We start from the raw sequence: 10,319 nt of genomic DNA on the forward strand, positions 1-10,319 counted from the left end.
CAGTTAAAATTAGTCCATTATCTACTATTTCACTTTTTACAGAGAATACACTTTTACCTTTTGTGAGATAAAAGGAAAACTTCCCAAGAAAGAACTATCATATGAAAAGCAAATATGTTTATTAATTTTTGAAAGCTTTCAGATGCAATTCATCCCTTGTTGAAGTTAAATAGGAAGGACTGATTAGCATAGTAAATATGAATATCCTTCTAGAGTAGAAAATGAAAGCCTGAATAATCACATAGGAAAACAGATCCTTGCCATATGATGTATATGGGGGAAAAGTCTTTGCAACTTTACTGTCAGAAGAAAAACTTGGTGGCTGGAATAGAGGTAGTGTAATTCATCAGGGCCTCATAAAATCTTTGCCTTGAATTTTGACTTAGTCTTATATTCTGACTTGCCTCCTGACAGTTCAGAAAATTTCATTTTGTGCCTTGGTTTCCTCGTATGATTATCAAGATTAGTCTTTTTTGTTGCTGAGGCATTTGGGGTTAAGTATCTGAGGTCAGATTTGAACTCAGGGCTGGTGCTCTATCCACTTTACCACCTAGCTGCCCCCAAAATAGTCATTTTTAAACTACCCATAAGGATATGATGAAGATCACATGTGAGGATCTCTCTAATCATAATGCTTCATCATACGTGTGTGAAAACTAAAGAAATGGAGAGATGTTAAAGGAGGAGTATATATGTTATACATTATACAGATACATTCTTACATATGTGTAAATCATAACCTTTAGTTGCTACAGAAATGGAAGACTGGATTTAATTTTGGTAAGGCTTTCTTTCATACCCAAGATTGTATCAAAAGATATTTGAAATGGTTTTTGAGCCAACTGGGTGTGTGACATAACTGCATAGGACTAGTCTAGGGCTACCCAATTAGAGACTTTTTAAAACATGATTTGAAAGTTTCCTTTTCTTGTTCATGCATTTGTCCCTCAATTATAAGAGGGACCCCCAGTCTCACTCACAGTATTTCCCATTACCTCATTCACATTTGTATTTTCCCCAAATGAGGATTTTATACTGGGCAGGGCAGAAGAACTTTTAAAATTTACAGTCTAAGCAAAGAAAGCAAAATGGGAGGGAATTTGAAGTGTGTTGTCCTCATGCTGGTAATGTAACATTTGTTCAATCATCTCTTCACTCAACAAACATTGTTTAAGTTATTGCTGCTGGAGGGTAACCTTTTAATTAAGATAAGCTTGGACCCTAAGTGCTGAACTTATGACACATGGTAAAATAAATTTTAAAAAGATTGACAGAGCACTTTCAATGTCATGAAGTGGCTCTTATATATCATCTACTTTGACCCTCCCAAGTGCTTCAGGTACTATGTTCTCCATTTTATAGAAGTCTCGATGAGTCCCAACCAATGGTTGTGTATCTCTACCTAAAGCTGCCAAAGAGGAAGGGTGAGAGGTAGGGATTGAATTAAGTTGTTTGAGAAATAATACTCTATCCAAGGCTTTGTTGGAGGTAGGATCTGCCTTCTAGAGTCTTCCATTTTACCAAGAAGGTGGAGCAAGAAGGCTGATAACATACACACAGATAATTGGGGTAACATTCTGGCCTAGCCTCTAGGAGACTTGGTTCCCTCCTTCAACTACCAGGATTAGTAATTCTTTTTGTAAATGCCCAATTTCGTTTTTAAATGAATTATTTTGCTCTATTGAATTTTTTTCCATTTCCCTAATTTTTTTTTGAGAATTATTTTCTTTTTCCAATTCAGAAATTCTATTTTCTTGAGACTTTTTTATCTTCTCCAATTCAGAAATCCTACTTTCCTGTGATTTTTTAACCTTTTCTAATTCACAAATTTTGTTTCCCTGCATCTCCTGTGAATTCTTTATTTTTTCCAACTCCAATTTCAGGACGTTGTTATTATCTATCATAGCTTCCCTTTCCTTTCCCCATTTTTCTTCAAGCTCTCTTAACTTTTTAATAGTCTCATCTAGGAGAGAGTTATGTGATGGGGGGCAGGAATCATTCCCCTCTAGGCTGTTGTCTGGCCACTCTCACATTCCAGAGAGTCCTAAAACTCCAGATGGCCTGTCTCAGATAACTGGATGGCAGTCTCTATCTTTCTGGCTCAGACTTTCTGTTTCTTGCTTTCAACTCTCAACTTGTCAGAATTTAAAAGTTATGGTCCTTTCCTGAAATTTACACTCACCCAGTGCTCTGCTCCCCACCCCCCCACCCACACCCCAGCCTTTGTTTCCCTGATAACTGGAGTCCTATAAAAGTCTCTAGAATTACTTGCTGATTGCTGGATGCTTTGGAACAAGAGTTCCATTGAGCCAGCTGGAGGGTTGGACATGGGTCCTGTTCAGCCGCTAGTCATCATTCTCCACTATTAAAATATTAAAAACCTCCAATCTCTGTCTTGCCTCAGTTTCTCCAGCACAACAATCTCAGTGGCTCTCCAAAGAACATCTAACCCAATACCAGGTCCTCCTCCTTGATCCCCCTGATCTCACTGTGAAGACTAGCCCTAACTTAATTGTGCTGCACTACTCCCCTTCTCACAGGAATCACCTCTGTGAGGAAGGCTTGGATCATGCTTTCCTCACTGATCTAAGCATTTCTCCTCTCCTCAGTCCTGATACTTCCTGGGTTACAGATGGCTCTACTTTTCTGCTTAACAGAACTTGACACTTTGGTTACTGGGTTGCTTCTGTCCATGAGTTAGCTCCTCTGTTTCCGCCCAGAAGGCTGACCTCTTTACTTTAACAAGGGCCCTTACACAGGGAAAGGATAAATGCCTCAATTTCCACACTGATTCTAAATTGCTTTCCACATCCTCCATGCTCATGAGTCTATTTGGAAAGAAGGAGGCCCTTTCACCTCCAGTAGGTCCCCTGTTAAACTCGACCCTCGAATCATAGACATCCTCACAGCTGTCCAACTCCCTTTGGAGGTTTCTGTCATGTATTGTGGAGGAGACTGACAGCTTCTGGCGGCCTGTGGCAACTGGCTTGCTGCCTAGGCTGCCCAGAACACCATCTTAGGACTTTCTTCCATTTTCCCCACTCTGACTTTAAATGCCCTCCTCCCTTCCCTTTCAAAGGTACTGCTTCCCCTAAATATACTCAGGAGGAACTTGATATGGCCATGACTGAGAAATGACTGGCTGGTCATTCCCCAGTATCTGCAGTGGAAACTTGCCAACTCCTTCCACGCCACCACTGACTTTGGCTGTGAAGCCCTCTCCAACTTTATTAAACTACTCTTTGATGGATATCTTTCCTCTAAAACTTTATCTAATGGCCCTGTGCAACCTAGGCTAAGGGTAACTCTGAGGACCCTCTTCCTCTCTCAACTCCTCCAACCCATCCAAGGGGGTAGTTCTTTCCCTGTTGTGGGCTGGCAATTGAATTTCATCCATACGCCTCTGGTTGGCCACTTTCAATACCTCTTAGTCTTAGCAGATACATTTACCAACTGTGCTGAGGCCTTCTCATGGCTTTCAGAAAAGGCCAAAGAAGTGCTCAGTGTTCTCCAAGACTTTTATCCCAGATTTGGCCTTCCTCGATACTTGCTGAGTGATAATGACCCATCTTTTACTTCCTAAACCACTTAAGGGGTCTCTAAAGCATTAGGCAACTCTCTCCACTCTGCCCAACTCTCCCAATCCTCAGGAAAGATTGAGGTCAAAGAAACCCTAAAACTCCCCCTAACCAAAGTAAGTCAAGAAAATGAACAGGATTGGGCCAAACATTTCCCCTCTGTCTTCTCCATACCAGGGCAGCCCCAAAGCAGATGTTAAATGGAGCCTTTTTGAACTCCTCTATGGCAGACCCTTTCTAATAGCAGACATTTTCCTTGACCCTGGTATCACTTGGATCTCTCAGTGCCTAACTCAAACAAATGAGAACTGCCTTCCAGGAGCATGTGAATTTTATCTCATTTGAATCTAGTGATGAGTCACCTAATTACCTCTACCAACCTGGTGACTACCTATACATAAAAAATTAGCAAAAGGATGAAGGACACTTCCACTTTTTCCCCAAATGGAAAGGACGGTTTAGTTATTCTTCTTACTTCCACAGCAGTCAAACAGAAGGGCAGCCCACTTGGACACACTGGACCAGGGTTAAGTCAGTCCCTGTTTCCTTGTTAGACCCTGGACCATACACTAGTCAATCATCCTGGCTGATTCAGACTTCATTTTTGAAAATATATGCCAAAACAGTTTTCGCAAAACCTTATGTTCCAATTTTTCTTCCTCTCTCCCCCCATCCCTTCTCCTAGACAGCAAGTAATCCAATATATGTTAAACATGTGTGATTCTTCTATACATAGTTCCACCTTTATTGTGCTGCACAAGAAAATTCAGATCAAAAAGGAAAAAAATGAGAAAGAAAACAATGCAAGCAAACAACAAAAAGAGTGAAAATATGATGTTGTGATCCACACTCAGTCCCCACAGTCCTCTCTCTGGGTGTAGATGGCTCACTTCATCACAAGAGCATTAAAACTGCTCTGAATCACCTTGCTGTTGGAAAGCGTCATGTTCATCAGAATTGATTATTGTATAACATTGATGTTGCCATATACAATGATCTCCTGGTTCTGCTCATGTCACTCAGCATCAATTCATGTAAATCTCTCCAGGATTCTCTGAAATCATCCTGCTGATAGTTTCTTATGGAACAATAATATCCCATAATACTCATATATCACAACTTATTCAGCCATTCCTCAACTGATGGGCAGCCACTCCATTTCTAGGTCCTTGCCTAACAAAAGGGCCTCAGGCTTCCTTTGTAAGAAACATTGTGCCAAGCAGCAGCTGACTTTCAAGCAGCCTGAGCAGTGTGACTTCCCTGTAGGACCCTCTTCATCCTGTCCAGCTTGAAGAAGCTAAAGATGACTGTGCCTACATCCCTATTTTCTGATTCCTGTTTCTCTTCCCAAAAAACCAAAAGTGGAGGAAGGGAATCAGTTTTGCCAGAGCCTTTGTTAGTTCCTGAATGGGCAGCTGATGGCAGGAGATGCTGGTGCCCACTTAGTCAGGCATAGAGAATTTGGACCATGCTGACTGTTTCAAGGCCTGGGGCCCTAGCAGAAGCCTGTTAGTCCCAAGTAATAATTGAAGGGCCATCTCCCTGGGAGGAGACAACACTTGTCTTACAAATATCAGGAAAGCTCCTTCCTGATGCTACTTGGTTGCTTTTATGCTAATAAAGTCCCTTCCTCAGATAAACGAGTCCTAGTCTCAGTAATTTTCACCTATCCAACCTGCTTGCCCACTGCAATACCTAGGGAGCCACATTCTATTAAAGGGCTCTCACTTGCCCCACAGTGATAGGGAGAACCACTTACAGTGTGGTCCTCTGGATTTCTTCAGGGAGCCTCCTTTATATATGAATTTCTTGTGAGCAGAATGAAGGAGGGGGAAGAGTGAAAGATGACTCTTTTGAGAAGACATGATGAGAAGGGGCTGGTCAGGTCAATCATAAATGATCCATATGAACATTTGACATGGAGATGTCCCTGAGTCTGTACACCTCATGTCTGACATGAGGTAGGATCCCCAGCTGTCTATAGCAATGGCAAGTGGGATCGTCTTTGCAAAAGGTTTCTTACACATTTTGTTTTCAACGACAGGGTAGAATCTCTGCTTGCCCTCTAAGCAGGCCAGTTTAGGTTGGGTAAAGCCCCTTCCTCCTGCCAGAAGGTGAACCATGTGGTCCTTCAAAAAGGCTACTTAGGCCCTGGTTTAATCCATCTGCTGAAACAACTTACTGTGCATACCACAGTTTCTTGGAGCCAAAGGACACCACAGGTGAGAAGCAGCCTTGGAAAAGGGTTCAGCAGCCTCCCACCAGGGATACTAGTCTTCACTAAACACTTGCACACTCCAAGGAAACAGTCACCCAATGCTTGTATATCCTTGGAATCCAAGATCAAGGTTCCTCCCTTATAGGTCAGCTTCTATTTCCAGAAGTTCTGCAGGGCCTCTGTGCCCATACAAGGACTGAGCTCCCCATCACACACATCCTTTTAGATTCAGTCTGAATCTAGCCTATGAAAATCATTTTAGTCCTTGGCCCTGCCCAACACTATGTTAGCTGTCCCTCCTACCTTTGGGTTATCTTAAATTTGTTGACAATGTCACATATCTCTTTGTCAGTAATAAAAATATTACAACAGAACAAAACCCAGTCCTTGTTCTTTAGATACTCCATTGGAGACTTCTTGCCAAGTTCATATGAATGATCATATTAATGGTGTCTATGTTGAGCTATCCAACTGGGTGTCATGGCATTATCACTGGGTTCAAACTTCTCCATCACTCTACATGAATATTAGATCAGTATAAGATGCTTTTCCAAAATAGTTGCTGAAGTCTATGTAAAGTATACCCACAGACTTCACCTAATCAAACAATTTAATAACGTTGTCAAAATAAAGGAAATTCAATTAGCATGACGATCTATTTCTGATTGCAGGGGAAAGGAAATGTGATTCCCTTTCTTAATTGTTTTCATTTTTCAACTTTTCTTCCTCCAAATGAACTTATTTAGTAAAGATCAGTAGGCAAAGAATATAATTAGAAAAGCAGGAAGAAGCAGCATAAATGTAGTATTAAGGAGTTTTCCTTTAACCTTATAACAATGTCTGAATAAATTCTTTAATCAGATTGAGATAATTACAGATCTCTGGCTGCTGGAAGAATCAACACTTGAGGAAATTTCTTGTGATTGACTATGAATCAGATTTTCTCTCTTTAGTCACAGACTCAAACATTTAAAGAAAAATTAACTCCAATGTTATATAAACTATCTGAAAAAAAATAGGGAATGAAGGACTCCTACCAAATTATAGATCAATCTCCCTAATGAATATTGATGTAAAAATGTTAAATAAAATATTAGCAAAGAGATTACAGAAAATCATCCCCAGGATAATACACCATGACCAAATAAGAGTTATATCAGGAATGCAAGGCTGGTTCAATATTAGTAAACTATTAGCATAATTGACTAAATTAGTAACCAAATTAACAAAAACCATATGATCATCTCAAAAGATGCAGAAAAGCATTTGATAAAATCTGACATCCATTCCTATTAAAAACACTAGAGAGTATAGGAATAAATGGACTTTTGTTTAAAATGATCAGTAGCATGTATTTAAAGCCACCAGCAAGCATCATATGTAATGGGGATAAACTGGAACCATTCCCAATAAGATCAGGGTGAAACAAGGTTATCCTCTATCACCATTACTATTCCATATCGTATTAGAAATGCTAGTTTTGGCAATAAGAGAAGAAAAAGATGTAGCGAGCTGTCGTCTCCAAAAGCTGCTGGATCGCTCTCTGGGAAGAGATCTGCTGTGTCTACTCAAATCTCTCAGACAGATTCTTCTTCCTGTAACGAACCGTTGTCTCCAGGCAGTTGCTGTTAACTCTTGTCCAAAGAAGTGACTTCCCTTCCTGCAGAGAGCCCCGTCAAGCCTGATGCAATTCAGAGTCTTTTCTTCTATCTCTGAGAGTCCTCTCTTTTATTCTCCCAGAGAATGGGCGTGGGATAATGCAAGGGCTTCTGGGAAGAACCACCCCAGCCAATGAGCTTGCCCCCTCTATCAAGTCAACCTGAGTTCTCACCTTGTAATTGTCCAGAAAACCTGAATTCTCACCTTGTCACTGTCCAGACAACCTCAGTTCTCACTTAGTAATCCTAACATCTCCCCCTTTCTTTTGATTTAGAACATAGGACAGTCATGACCTTGAAACATAAATCCATCAATATGGGAAGTATTACAGATAATTACATAAATGACCTTGAAACATAAATCCATCAATATGGGAAGTATTACAGATAATTACATAAATTACATAAGCATATAGTAACATAGTAACATAACACATGCTAGAAGTATATAACATAATCATAAATTGAAAATTTATAAATGTCCATAAGTCCATTGTCCATTAGTCTCATCTTGTGTGAGGAAGTCCAATGATTCCTGCTGGTTTTAAAGTTCTTTAACAGTCTTCTTATTATCCATGCTCTTTCAGTGTCAGATGTTTCTTAGATCTTCTCCTTTATTTTGAGGTCTTTCTCTTTTTCTGTCTCTCTCTGATGGACAAGGTGAATATGACTCGTTGGCACCCATCTGATTCCTTTTCCTGCTGAAGAAATACAAGCAAACCCTCTCTCCCAGGCAGTTAACCTATCTAATTTCCTTCTATTTACCACTTTCTAAATCTCTTCTCATCATCTGACAATTACATTGGAGTTGTTTGCACTGAACACAGCCCTGTTGGTTTAAAAGGCCTGTATTCTCCCCAAGTGTAATCCATTTTTGCAATCTGATTGCCTTTTGGCTGACTGATTGGGTAATCCCTTTCTGCCATGTGATTGCTTTTCTGCTGGTTGATTAAATCAGAGTCCTGGCCTTCTAAAGGTTCTTTGGGTGTAGCATTAGCTGCCATCATACCCCACGTCTTTTTTGCCTGGGGCCCTGGACCTGGGCCCCTCATCCCGTTTCCCTGAATTATTCTACACTCTGATGCCCAATGGAGTCCTCTGTTGCATTTTGGACATGGGGTTTTAGGTCTTCTTTCACCCTGTCTTCTCACTGTATCTCCATATCTACACTGAGCTCTTAGATGCCCAATTTTTCCACATTGAAAACATCGCCGAGTTTCTCTAGAAGGCCCTTGCCAGGAGGGACCCTGTCTTTCCACATTCATCATTGTCCGGGTGTAAAAAGCATTTGTTCCCACTGTAGCACAGCGTCTTATGATCTCCTCTAAAGGAGCATCTTTGTCTAATCCCCATATAATTCTTTTGCAAATCTCGTTGGCATTTTCCTTAGCCAGATGTCTGGTCATTATTTCTGTAGCTGAATTTTCTCCAATAGTTCTTTTGACAGCAGTTTGCAAACGTCCTACAAAATCTGCAAAAGGTTCATTGGGACCTTGCTGTATTTTAGTGAAAGCCTCTCCCCGATCTTTCTGTCCAGGGAGGACACCCCAAGCTTTTATTGCAGCCTTAGCAATTTGTTCATATATTGTCATGGTATAATGAATCTGTTCTGAATTCTCTCCATACTGACCTTCACCAGCTAAGTGCTCAAAAGTGAATTGTGTGTTAACTCCTATTTCCAAATTGCATCTGACTTGAATTTTACATAACTCATGAAATTCCGAAAGCCATAATAAATTTTCTCCAGGTTCCAGACATGTCCTTGCTATGGATTTCCAATCATTCGGGGTTAGGACTTCATAAGACAAACCATCTAGTAACATTTTGACATAAGCTGATGTAGCCCCATAAAGGGTACAACTTTTTTTCAAATCCTTAATTTTATTCAAATCTAAAGGTGCATATCTTCTCCTTTTTTTACCTACAGAGTCAGTATTTTCAATCACAGGATATGCATGTATAAAATCACTTATATCCTGTCCTTCTCTCTTAGCTTTAACCAATGCTTTTTCTAATCTTGTCATAGGCTTAGGCTGCTTCACAGGCAATTCTGTTTGTGTTTCTGCCTCTTCCTCTCCTCCTTCTTGCTCCACCCCTGAAGGGTTAATTGAGGGAGGAGATGGGAGGTGCTCCTGTTGCTGTTGCTCAGAATTGTACTTAACTTCATTGTTATCTGATTCATCCTTTTCACCTAGTTTAGTTGACACTTCCCCATTTTGCTCCTTCATCTCTTCCTTTAGAATAACATTTTTTAAAGCCATTTGGATTAAATTGTAGGTATGAATTGTATCTTTGGAAACTGAGTTTGGTCTGGAACCAAAGGGCAAAATATCACAAAGGCAATTGTAGTGTTCACCTAATTGCTCTCCTACTAATTTCCACTCATCTGGATCCAATTCTTTTTCCAGAGAAAAAGAAGGACATATGACCTTCACAGTTCTTAAAAGTTCAGTAATCTCCTCTAAAATTATAATCAAGCCTTGGCTTTTCATAACCTTGATGATGCTCTCTAAACATTTTCCTTGAACAGAAGGTGTTTGCCCCATTTCACTATAAGAGATTCCTGGTTTAGCCCTTAATAAGTTAAGTTCCTTATTTATCTATTAGCACGCTCACTTAATCTTTAACAAAGTTTCCTCGTTACTCACGGTTCTGGGTCAGAGAGACTGAGATCTGGATGGGAGGCTTTTCTACTGGAATCAGGATTGTGTCGGTCCCTGTTCGGGCGCCAAATTGCGAAGGTCTGGTCTAGCTCCTCTTGTCAGGATAAGCAAAAGTCCTTGCCCCACGTGTGGACGCCAAATGTAGCGAGCTGTCGTCTCCAAAAGCTGCTGGATCGCTCTCTGGGAAGAGATCTGCTGTGTC

Source organism: Sminthopsis crassicaudata, chromosome 3 (assembly GCF_048593235.1).
Source record: "Sminthopsis crassicaudata isolate SCR6 chromosome 3, ASM4859323v1, whole genome shotgun sequence".
NCBI classification, from domain to species: domain Eukaryota; kingdom Metazoa; phylum Chordata; class Mammalia; order Dasyuromorphia; family Dasyuridae; genus Sminthopsis; species Sminthopsis crassicaudata.